Raw genomic sequence first — 12,904 nt, forward strand, 5'->3', positions numbered from 1 at the left:
GCTGCCAATACAATCAGGGTCATAGAAACTGAGTTCAACTAGTAAATTCTAAACAAAATTTTTATCACTAAAAATTAAAAAATCATAAAAGAACAATAGAGTTAATACTATAGCTAAACCTAACAGGACAGTCAAGACTAAAAATAAATCAATGCAAAAGTCTATATAAAAAAATCAAGGTCCTATGAAAAAGAATTTAATAAAAAGATTAAAGAACAGAAAGTTTTAAAACACAGAGAATATGCATAAGAAATTATAGAAAATGGAAAATATCTTCATGTATTCTAGTTTTAAATTCTACTCAAACAACTTTATGAATATATTAATGGCTATATTTGAAAACATAGAAAAAGACATTTGTAGAGAGTATAGCATTATAAACGGCATTGTAAGCATATATTATGTTTTTATTGAAGGATTGTATTTGAAAATCAGGGCCAGGTGGTCTTGCCAATAAAAATTCAACCAATTATTCAAGAAACATACCATTTCACTATTCAGTGAGCTCTGCCAGAAGGCATAAAAGAGAGGCTGCAGCTCTACTCTCAGAACAACTCACTATGAACTCAAGTCAGAAAAGGGGTATAAAGGGTAGGAACTCTCCAGTCTATTTCATTGATGAATTTATATGCACAATCCCTCAAAGACGGAAAATTGACATACACAAAACAGTATGCAAATACAATTGTTTTTAATTGTAGGAATCAAAATAATTTAATGATAGGATATAGCAAGACACACATGCGCACACACACACGCACACACATGCACACACACACATATACACAAATCACCATACAGGTGACTCAAGTTGTTTTCTCAATAAAATAAAGAAAACATATTTGAAAAACAATCTAATGTCATTTAATCTATTTTTATGAAAGAAATGAAGCCCTATACAAACTAAGACTAGGAGGGAACAGCTTTTCACCAATAAAATACATGTATGTAATCAGTCACCAGACTCAGCATCCAGTCTTCTTATATGACATCTACCATGAGTTATGTATAACAAAAGTGATAGTGTTTGAAAAGGAAACAGCATAGCTGTTGCTTCATTTTTTTTGTTTGTTTGTTTGCTTGTTTGTTTTTCAAGACGGAGTTTCTCTGTATTGTTTTGGAGCCTGTCCTGGAACTCACTCGGTAGACCAGTCTGGTATCGAACTCACAGAGATTCATCTGCCTCTGCCTCTGCCTCTGCCTCTGCCTCTGCCTCTGCCTCTGCCTCTGCCTCTGCCTCTGCCTCTGCCTCTGCCTCTGCCTCTGCCTCTGCCTCTGCCTCTGCCTCTGCCTCTGCCTCCTGAGTGCTGGGATTAAAGGTGAGTGCCACCAATGCTTGGCCAAAAGTAAACCTGTCAGTAGTGGGATACAAAGCTTCTTATGGATAAAATATTTCTCACTCTGTCAAACCACAGGAAATTTAAACTAATAATATGTCTCGGTACACAAGGTCAGTATGCTCTACATATGAAAAAAATACACAATATTTCCTGGAGTTCAGCTTAGGATCTCACTATGCCATTCCTGTGTATTAGTCAGGAATCTAACAGCTGATCCACTTGCATATCTGTGTTATTCATTGTATTATTTGTTAGCCACATCATGGAATCAGCCTAGCTGCCTGTGAAGAGGTAGAAAATATAAACAAAATGTGATATATGTTCCTCCATAAAGAAGAACCAAATGATATCATTATCAGGGAAGTGGGCAGAATTAGAGGTCATTATATCAGGCAAAGTGGTAAATATTTGAAGAATGAGCTAATACAGATAAAATATCTGGGCTATGGAGTACATGCATGCTATCTTGAAGCTCCTCATCTTGGAAGCATAATCAATATGGATCCTTGATTATAACCCAACAATATGTGTTTCCTGGCTCTTCTGAGTTATTTTCAGCTACAGGACAAATGTCCTTCTTTAAGGCATTATAAAGATAACTTCTGTGTAAACCATAGACTCAGTGATGACTGAGAGACTGTCTTCTTGAGGATGTGATTCCATCCTTCCTTCTGGTTTTACCTCATTTGTGTTTTGAGGATATTGTTGTCAGTAGCATAGTGTAACTGAGACAACAATGAACTGGTTCATTTTCCTGGTGGGTACTGTCATAGACTGTCCTACTGAACTTGGCACTTGTGTCTTGGATGCCCAGCAGTTTGGTGTTCTGATGCCTTCTTGTCTCTAATATGCTAAATGTTATCCTCTTAACCCTCGTTTGCCGCTTTAGTTTCTTTACAGAGAAAAGGAGAGCTTGGCCAAGGAGGTTTGGTCCAGCCTTGAGTGAACATGAAGCCTTATAGAGGAGGCCAGACTCATAGTGAGAAAATAATGCTGGCACTAATCCACTTAGAATTTCACAGACTCTCTACTTCTCTACCTACAATGTGGATTGGTTTAACACCCTTTGTTGGGGTTATTTGGCCATTCCCTTCAAATGCTAATGACCAGCTAGTCTAACACCCTTTATTGGTGTTATTCTGACAGACCCTTCAATAGTGAATGAATAGCTTGCTTTGTTTCCATAGACCAGAGAGCCAAATAACTTGGGGGCCTAGAAGCAAATTATTTCTGTGATATAGACCCACCCTGAATGATGAATTGGGTTGTATGGTGGCTGCTTCACTGACGACTTGGATTTCCCTACCCATCACACATCAGGCCAAAAAGGAGCTAAACCATTTTCTCCTCATTATCACCTCATTAAGCTCCCCAAGCCAGTGCAGGCTGGGGTAGAGGCCTGCTACAGGTAGCTTAATGAGTTTCTTATTTATTGGCCCAGTGCTGTTATGCAAAAGCTTGTTATTCCCAGGCATAGGGTATGGTATTTTCTAAAGGGAGTTGAGAAATATAATTATCAAGCTTCTTGGTATGGGACTCACCCTGCTATATGGCCACTGGATCAACACAACATTTGTTAGATATACAGATTTGATGTTGTGTCCTGATGGATATTTATTCTAATTTTCTTGTTTTTCTTTTTGCAACCAAGAGCAGATGCTGCCCCAGATGTGGGAGATGCAGATAACTGGCAGCTCCACAACAGCTCTGCATTCATTACTGTATGAAGGACTTTGCAGATCCCTGTCTTTGGTTCATTGGTTCTGGGAGCAAAAGAGCCTCCTCAACTGTTCTTTATATTTTTTTCCTGCTTTATTTGTGACTTAGTAGGCACATCTAAGGATCTCACATTTACACACTATAAGAAGATGTGATATGTTGTTATAATTCACATGCAAATACAAAAAGCAAATCATTGCTCACTATGAAGTTTTTAAAAATATATAATTGCCACAACTTAAAAATTCTTTAAACAAGGTACTGATCAAACATAATGGTCCTTTTCATATATTCTAAGAAATTTATTATCCAACAAAATTCTAAGAGTCAGAACTTCAAAGAATAATAATAATTAAGTCAAATAAAATATAAATAGTTGATGGTTTATGATGTCAGAGCAAAACCAAAATCAACCATATTGAAAAAGGAAAAAAAAAAGTCCTGCCTTAATTCATAAGGTCATGACTAATTTAAGGGCTTGTGGATAGGTCAGAGACATGAGGGAGTCTGTGCTCTGTGCTGTAAAAGATACTAGTATGGAAACAGAATGGGCCCTGGCTTGTCAGCTTGTCTTGTTTGTCATCTGCTGAGTAACATTAAGGGACACACATGAAGCTCTACAATACTGTAGCAGCTCATTAGTGAAGTGAAAGAATTGGTTTAAAAATGTGATAGTGAGAAGTCTTTTGATTTAAAGACTTAAAAAAGTTCTGTAGAATTGGAATTGTGGTTTAGACTTGCTACAAGGGGTGCATATAATAATCACAGCCACCACACCACCATGTTGACAAGACTTAGCTTTGACAAGAGCCTCAAAGATAGAAATGGTCCTTAAAGTTGACATTTCAGTACCTATTTTCTCTTGGATTTTATTTGTTTGGTGGTTACCTGACTGAAGTAGATAAAGATGTAATTGACCCTCTCCTTACATGAAACATGTTTTCCTAGTAAGAAGGAAGCAGGCAAGTACACATCTTTTGTTGCATTCTGGTTTGCTATGGTTCACATGTAGTGTGCCTTTTAGATACTCAAGTCTGGGGGAATCCTATGTGAAGTGTGATAAGTCTGCCGCCACCATTTTCCTAATGTGCTGTGGTTATTCTATTGCCTTTTCCACATTTTGGAAGACATAGCCCTATTTTAGACTCTGGTTGCTGTTATATTAAGATAATCTGAAATAATCTCAGTTATTGTTGTTTTGACACCACACCGCTCAGAGGAGGCAACACATTTCTTGTATTCCAACTCATTCCTCATCACTTTTGATCTCCTCTGTCGTCTCTTTCCTTGAGACATGGTAATTATTGCAATCAGGGCAATGAATAATTTCCAATGGCCTCTAAGCATTCAAGTGAAATTTAAAATCATACATTTTTCACATTACATATAAAGGAGACATTAATAAGTTTAAGGAAGAAGGCATATTGACAGCCAAGATATGATGAAAGCCACGTTCCTTGATCCAAACCTTTTCCAAGTTGCCATGTAAGGGATGAACTCTGAGGGGGAAGGGAAAAACCTCACCATTGTTGTAGAGAAAGCTTTATGAATGGAGACTGATAATAGATAATACTTCCTTAAGCCAAAATCCAATCTAAAGCATGAGCCTAACTCTCTTTGATTATATGTCTAAGCTTCAGAAGAAACGTTGAAACCTAGAAGTCAGTTCATGGAGTTCAAGGAAAGAAGCTGACTATAACATTAGTCTGCATGGAGAAACAGCAAGTGCTGATGTAAAGGCCAGAGTAAGTCATTCAGACAGTCTATCCAGGCACATTGATCAACGTGACAACACTAAAGAGATATTCAGTGTGGAAAAAGTAGTCACACCCTAATGACCAAGCATTCAAATCTCTGAGTTTATGATGGCCATTACTATTCAAACCACCACAGGTGACTTCTTCATAACTTTTAGGGACAGGCTTATAGGCCATAGCTTTGAGTTAAAGCCAATACTCATTTACCATTCTAACAATCCCATGGTCCTAAAGGATGCTGCTCAATGTACATTCTCTATGATCTATAGTTATACCAAATCTTACATGACAGCATATCTGATTATAACATGATTCACTAAATATGTCAAGTTTCCTGTTGAGACCTATTGTTCCATAAAATAGATTTCTTTCTAAATATTATTGCTCACTGATAAGGCACTTGGTCAATCAAGAACATGGGTGGAGATGTTTGAAAAAAATAATACTGCTCTATGTCTCCTGATAAAATATCCATCTTCAGTCCACTGATGACATATTAATTGTTACTTTCAGTTTTCAATATTTGAGATGTACATTTTTAAGGTCATACTTGCCATAGATAGCAGCTGTTTTAATGTTTAGACAAAAGAAAAAAGTGGAAGTGAGTCATTGTTCCACATACTTTTAAGAGATTTCATGATTCATAGGAATGGCTGAAATTATGAACATTAAAAGGGATTTGAAAAATGGATCTCAGCTTCACAGAGGACTTGATGGGTTCAAGAATTCAGTGAATAAGTAACTGCTAATATAATAGAAATATCGAAAGAACTAGAATTAAGAGTGGAGTCTGAGACTCTGACTGGATTGCTATGTTCTCTTTTCAAAGTCCCAGCAACTGAGGAGTGGCTTTATAAGCTGGAAAAGTGGTTCCTGGGGATTCCATGTATTTCTGGAAAAGATGCCATAAACATGAGCGAAATGAAATGGCAACAGATTCTTTGCAATATTATACAGATTAAGGTGAGGATGTAATAGCAAAGTTTGAGATGGTTGACTCCAACTGGAAGAAAAGGTGAACTCTGCAGTATCAAGTTCAACAGAAAAGTCACTCATGAAAAGAGGCTTAGTTGATGATACAAACTGTCTCCTTATATTTTAAATGTAATTTATTATCTCTTTGTGTGTGTGTGTGTGTGTGTGTGAGAGAGAGAGAGAGAGAGAGAGAGAGAGAGAGAGAGAGAGAGAGAGAGAGAGAGAGAGAACAAAGTTCATGACTCAGTGCACATGTGAAGGCCCAAGGAAAATCATGTTGAATCAGTTCTATCCTTCAACCTTACATTCATCTTGAGTATCGACCTCAGGTCATCAGGTTTGCATGGCAAGCATTTCTAATTTTGAATTGTGTCACCTTCCCTTTGTTGACTTATTTCAGAAAACCCAGAGTTTAGCCAGTCCAAATAGCACACTGTATGACCAGATGGTCATTTGTATTCTTTTCTATAGTATTTTCAGTGTAGAGCATGAGCATTATTTTTAGACAAAAATGAATTTTGACACTTATTAGAATATAGCACAATGAGAACAAGCTTCATATACACTTGGGGAAAGTTTTATTGTAATATTAACTGAACTAAATAGACAGTACCTCTGTGGCATGTCAGAAGATGTAAAAGAAGAAAAGATAATAGGGAAAAACACATTGGAGGAGCTGGAGAGAAGGCTCAACAGTTAAGAGCATATACTGCTCTTGAAGAGGATCTGAGTTTGGGTTTGCAATACCAACATCTGGTGATTCACAGCCATCTGCAACTCCAGCTGATGTTCTCTTCTGGCCTCAGGGGGTGCTGCACTCATGTGCAGAAATCTACACATAGACAACACATATACACATGTAATTAAAAATAAAATAGAAATTTTCAAATATTAGAGAAAAAGGAGTAGATGGAGCTAGCGAGAGGATATGTCAGGAAAGTTAGTTTAGGGGTTTTAGGCTTTTTTCACCCAGCTAAGGGAAGGCACATTTTTTTTCGTGTTTGGGTTCCCTAAGCAAAATCATGTGATAATAAAATGGCTGATAAAGAAACACAATAATAGACAGTCAATATAAAAGACTGTAATATGGAGGACATCTAAAGCATCTTTTCAGTGGCTCAAGGTCAGGGAAAAAATAATTCAAAACTCTGCACTCAGAATATTTTGAGTGTAAAATGTTTGCTTAATTAAGGAATAATAGGTTTTGGACCTGATCAGCCACAAGAATGGCAGCACCACTGAAAATCTATTTTTTTATTTTGAAACTTGTGATTGGAAAAAATGATAGTTTACTTTTGAGATAGTGTGCTAGAGCTTGAAGCATCTTTTTAAAGAAAGTTTGAAACATATATATATATATATATACATATATATATATTCCAAACCAGACTAAATAGACACAGAATGCATTAGCAAGTTAGGATATTGTGGAAATAAAACGGATACCAGAAAATTTCATCACACATATATCATGTGGGGAAGAAAGGCAGAACTAGAGAAATGAAGTTGGAACTTGTGAAAAAAATAGATTAATTTTATAAAAGTCATGTAAGGGAATCAGTGGCAAGTCTACAAAAGTCAAACACAGTCACTAAGAAGAGTTATTAGATGTGGCAACAAACATTGAAATGTAAACAACACAACATTATATTATAAGAAAATATTAAAGTAACATCACAATAATTACTATCATATTAATGTCAAGGCATCTAACCTTCATATTAACTGAACAATTATCAGCTCATTTTAAAGACAAAAATGTCTTTTGAGGTGAACTTTCATTCTTCCCATCTACTGACAAGACTTCAAAATCTGCTCAAAGCTGAAAGCAACTTTTCCATGCTTTACATTTTTTCATTCAGTAATTGACATTTTATTAACACATTATTTACACTTAAGTCAGATTCATTAATATGCTAAAAATAAAAGCAGTTGACATAAATAAAATGATGCCTGTTTTAATTTTAAGAATATCACAAATCACATTGTATAAATATCTATATTTACACTTGAATCTTGAAGTGTTAAACTTGGTTATTCCTAGGCAGTGTCTAAAGCTGGAATCTTCCTGAAAAATGAATCTCACACATCACAGCCTCTTGAAAACATCTGGACTTCACAGAAACCACAGCATAACAAATAATCTTGCAAGACCAGAAACAACTACATTCCCATCAGAACAAAATGTCTTTCTTAGAAAATGCTTGATTTCACTGTAACTACTTACCAAAAAGTAAATGCACAGCCTTATTTTTACTGTATCAAGGCATTCTTTGCACACTTTTTGGAAATGATCAAGTCAATATTCTCTAAAGATTCTAAAGCCTGCTCTAGCCAGAGACAGGATCTTCGGGGGAATCTGAAAGACTGATAAAAGTGATAGCGCTTGTGGGTCATGGAGGTATAGCTGAATATCAATGGAAATTTACAGCCTACAGTGATGTGTTATTTTTGCTTGTGGTTTACAAATAATTGCCTTTTTATGTCTTCCTCATGCTCTTTATAAAATTGGAATGTCCTTGCACATTATCAAGCAGAACATATATTAATAGAAGAACAGAGAAAGGGGGTGAGCTTCTATGAGAAAACATCAATTATTAAACACAGAAGAAAATTTAGGGTGACTGTGAGATAATATGTTTTTCAAAGCCTAACTTTTGTATTTGCCACAAAATTTTGACTTGTGATTCAACAGAACATTTCTCCTGCCAGCAGCCTGCACTGAACTCATAAGCTCATGCAATCTGGGAAGTATGTGATCTACATCTCTAGTTTCACATGAGCTAGACCATTTCCTCATGGTGGCAAGACAGGGGCCAGGCTAAAGGGCTGATTCAGCACATTTCTAAAAACCAACACTAGATGCTTTCTTTCAAAATGAATCAGAACTTGGTGGAAAAAATTTCACAAAGCAGAAATTTGAGGATAACCCAGGTGTAGGGCAGTAGATGTTTAAGGGGGCACTTCTTATAGCAGGCCTGATGTTTCAGACACTGCTCCCACTATACAAAGCTCCTAGGATCAAAGAGGAATACTTAACTTCTAAATTGTACATCTTCTATGTAAAAACTCAAGACAGAGTACCTGACACACTATCCAGAGAGATCATTTATAAACAAACAAACAAAACAGATGTGATAATGGAACTTCTCATGGACCCTGACTTCATTATAAATGTGAGCATGCATATGCATGGGGGTGTGTATTTTGATTTTGTCTAATGGTGTGTGCCTGCACGTGTGTGTGTGTGTGTGTGTGTGTGTGTGTGTGTGTGTGGACACTAGCCTGAGTATTCCTGTGTGGAAGCCATGGATAGACATCAAGAATTTCCCTTTATCCCTCTTTATCTTATTATTTGAGCCAAAAATCTGCCAGTGAACATAGTCTACCTGGAGATCCTTCTACCTCTACCTCTCCAGTATTAGCATTAAGACATACCCTGTCCTGTCTCGCTTTTCACTTGGGTTCTGGGATCCAAACTCAAGCTCTTATTCAGGAATTTAACCATTGAGTCATCTCTCTGTCCCCTATAATTGTGATCTTTACTTTTGTACACATCTTTTAAAAATAGTCTGCAAGAAAGTTCTCAGATTGGGAACAACATGTTATATATCAGGAAACTTTGGTTTAAGTTCCTGAGAGAATAATCTGTGAGATTCATAGAATGAAGAGATGGGTGATGGGTGAAGTATGTTCATTTTTAAGATGAGACATGAGGACCAGGTCATGTCCACTAATATCTAGAGAAACAGCATCACCGAAAGTCACTAGAAACCTCTGTGAAATGGAGCTAACTAAATCTGGTTTGCTTCAGTTAGCTGAAGCATGAATGAAGATGATTTGTGACCTACTCAGAAAAGTTAAGATTCATTGTGGGGCTTATCTTGATCTCTTTTCTTGCTTCTTATCCTTGTGGAAAAACATTAAGACCTCAAAAAAGTCTACTGTCTATATGGTTTCAGCAAGGAATGGAATTTGTTGTTCTCAGGGCCCTGTCATTTTAGAATTATTGTGTGAATGAGTGCACATACGTACACATATGCATTGTGAGTGTGGGCAGAGCAATCAAATTTGCCTTTATGTACATGATGAAATGATTGACTTTCATAACAATATGTCTGCTAGATTTAAAAGAATGAAATGGCTTATTCTGAGGGTATGGTTATCTTGGGCTAAGGCACTCCCAGGACCCCCCTCCCCCCACACCTCCCTTTTCTTTACAAAGCAAGAGCCCAGAGACGTTTGGGCTTTCTCAGCAAACAATGCACCATGTCCAAATTCAAATAACGGCCAGTGTGGTGAAATTTAAAATCCTTCCTCAATGAAGTCCTATCTTTTCCTTCCTTGTGCTTGACAGAGTCCCCTAGCAGAGAGGGAAGCTTGGATCCTAGAAGCCAATGATTCCTGCTCCCCCCCCCTTGGCGTACATTCACTCTCCCAGGACTCCAGTAAAGGGAGGTGATGGACCTCCCTGGGGGCCAACTCACCACAACCTAGAAGTCCTTTGCCCCAAAGGAGCATTCCAGAAAACCCAATCTTGCAGCTCAGAAGAGCCTGGAATACCAGACCTAAACCAATGAAATATCCCGTTGAGCTATGGGCAAGGCATTCTCCCAGCTAACCTCTCAACAGGATGAGGACAAGTCAATCCTACATGATAACCCAGCAATTGCAAGCAAGCCTGCCATCTACTACTGTACAGGTAGCAGCAAGCTACCATGCTCCGGCATGCAAGGTCTGCTGGTTCCAGCTTTGTGATTTGTCCTACCTTCCAAGGCAATGGGAAGATTACCCAAGAGCAAGAGAAACAGCTGGTAGCCATCATTCCTTATGGAGACCAAGGGCTAAAGCCCAGACACACAAAGGTCTCTGTGTTCCTGGCCGTGACAATCTGCCTGTTGACTTTCACCCTCACCTTCTTATCCCTGTATCCAGGATCCATTGTATCCTGTAGGTCTCAACTCCTCCATGGTGATCTTTGATGAAACTCGTATGGCTCAACATGACTAATATCTTGAACATCTCTAGCAGCAGCTTCTTTCCCACCACTGTGACACAACTGACTGCAGAGATTCTCCACCAGACCTCTGTGGTAGGCCAGCTTACCAGCAGCCTCCATCTGTACATAGGTCCTTTGACCAGTGAACAGAAAGATGCCTTGCAAAGCTGCTGGCAGTATTTTGGATGAAAACACATAAACAACCTGTGTGAGGCTGAAAGTCAAAGTCCACCATATTCTTTTGCATATCCAGGGTACTGTGACATGCTCCTATCTGTGCCATCCACAGCAGCTGCCCTTGGAGAGCTTTGAAAACATGGACTGTGGGGAGAACATGTCAGTACCAGCCTGACCTGTCTGCTGTCCCTGTACTCCAGGCACCTTCAGGCTGGTCTGCATCACAACTCCATGGAGCTCAAGGAAAGACTGAAGAAAACAGAAACATCTGGCTTTAATGTGCTTTCTCCTCACACCTTCAGCACAAGGAACTTCTTTAACAATGCCATAGGCACCGACGCCTCAGATGTCCAGGAGTCACTTCTAATGGATCTTACCCATGGTCTGTGGTGAGAAACATCTGACTGACCGTGTATTGTCTTGGGGCTGAACATATTGCTTCCCAGATCCAACAGGGTAGGTCTTCAGATGGAATGGAGAAAAAGTTATAGACTTATCTAGATTTTTTAAACATCACAGATAGATTCTCTTCATGTTCTCCTTCCAGTAACAAGTAGTTTTGAGGATACCCAGTGCTTTCTCCAAGATCTTTTTAGGTGACTATAAATGTTCTCTTGTACTGTCTGCTTTGGGCATGAGATAGTGATGGTTATGGCCCACTTCTCTCAGCCTGCAGACTGCACCATCTAACCCTCTTCTCTGTAGAACAGCTTTCATGTTACCTTCACAGCAGAAGCTAAGTAGCTGAGGAGAAGCCACCTGGTCTACCCTAGACCAAAGGCAGAGTCAAAGGTATTTAATTATTAAAAGAAAGTTTCTAAGCCCATGTGAGTGGACACAGGCCTGTCAGATAGAAGAGTAGGCCCAGTGACTGTTCAGAAAACCTGAAGGACATGAATCTGTTGATGCCAGGACAAAGATGTGCGGCTTCTATGGGTTCTCTGCATCAGGCCCACTCTCTATTCTCAAGACCTCTGCTGTCGTCTGGGCCTTGACTGAACATATTCAGCAGAACTGGATCTTTCCTTGCCTGTTGCTGCACTGGAGTCAAACCCCAGGTGACTCCCAGTTTTGCACCAGACTCCAAATAAAAGTAATATCTGTATTGCAAGGAAAAAAAGAATGAAATGAATATGAGACTATAGTCTTCCAACATTTGAAATAGAGATGAAATTATCCTTCTTTTAAGAAGTGGACTTCATTTTGTTATGGGTTATATCCCAGGGTAATGAATTCAACAAATATAAGATATTGCATAGTTATCCTCAGCATAGTGCCATGTAACTTTTGAGGAAATATTCCTCTCTCTTAACTGCTAAAACATACTTTCAAAATATTTCCTCTTCTTTCTCCTTCATGTCTTCTACCTCTACAAATTATTATTAACATTATTACTATTACTATTATTATTTGAGATATGTCAGTCTTGGACTTGCTACATAGTTGAGGATGACTTGAATTTCATATCCTCCTGCCTCAAATTCTTCAATGTCTGGGATTATATGAATATACCACCAAGACTGACTATAATTGAAGAATTCAGACATAATCCAGATAAAAATCTGGATAAAGTTTGGGGACATATATGAGGACCCAAATATGATAGCTTCAGTTACATTTTAGAAACCGTTTATAAATAATGGAAATTGTCTATGAAAATATCTATGAATAATGAATTGACATAATTGATAAGTGCAGCAATTATGAAGAACACTTGGAAGCTACCCTTATCAAGCTAACACATCTCCTGCCATATTACAGTGAACATTTTTCCAAATATACTAAGTATTGTGAACACTGGTCTATAATACCTACGTAAATAAAAGACTTTGTTCAAACACAAATAGTCCAGGATTCTAGCTTTTTGAAAATGGTTTCAGACTAGAAGACTCGGGTTTTAGAAAAAAATGAGGTGAATATCTAAAACATATATAGAA

The 12,904-nt window shown here is 38.0% G+C and overlaps 1 pseudogene; it reads left to right on the top strand.

Moving 5' to 3' along the window:
* Nucleotides 1-10,387: 10,387 nt before the first annotated feature.
* On the top strand, nt 10,388-11,142 carry LOC101828059 (annotated as a pseudogene).
* Nucleotides 11,143-12,904: the final 1,762 nt, after the last annotated feature.

This window comes from Mesocricetus auratus, unplaced genomic scaffold, assembly GCF_017639785.1.
Source record: "Mesocricetus auratus isolate SY011 unplaced genomic scaffold, BCM_Maur_2.0 Super-Scaffold_100004, whole genome shotgun sequence".
Classification (NCBI taxonomy): Eukaryota; Metazoa; Chordata; class Mammalia; order Rodentia; family Cricetidae; genus Mesocricetus; species Mesocricetus auratus.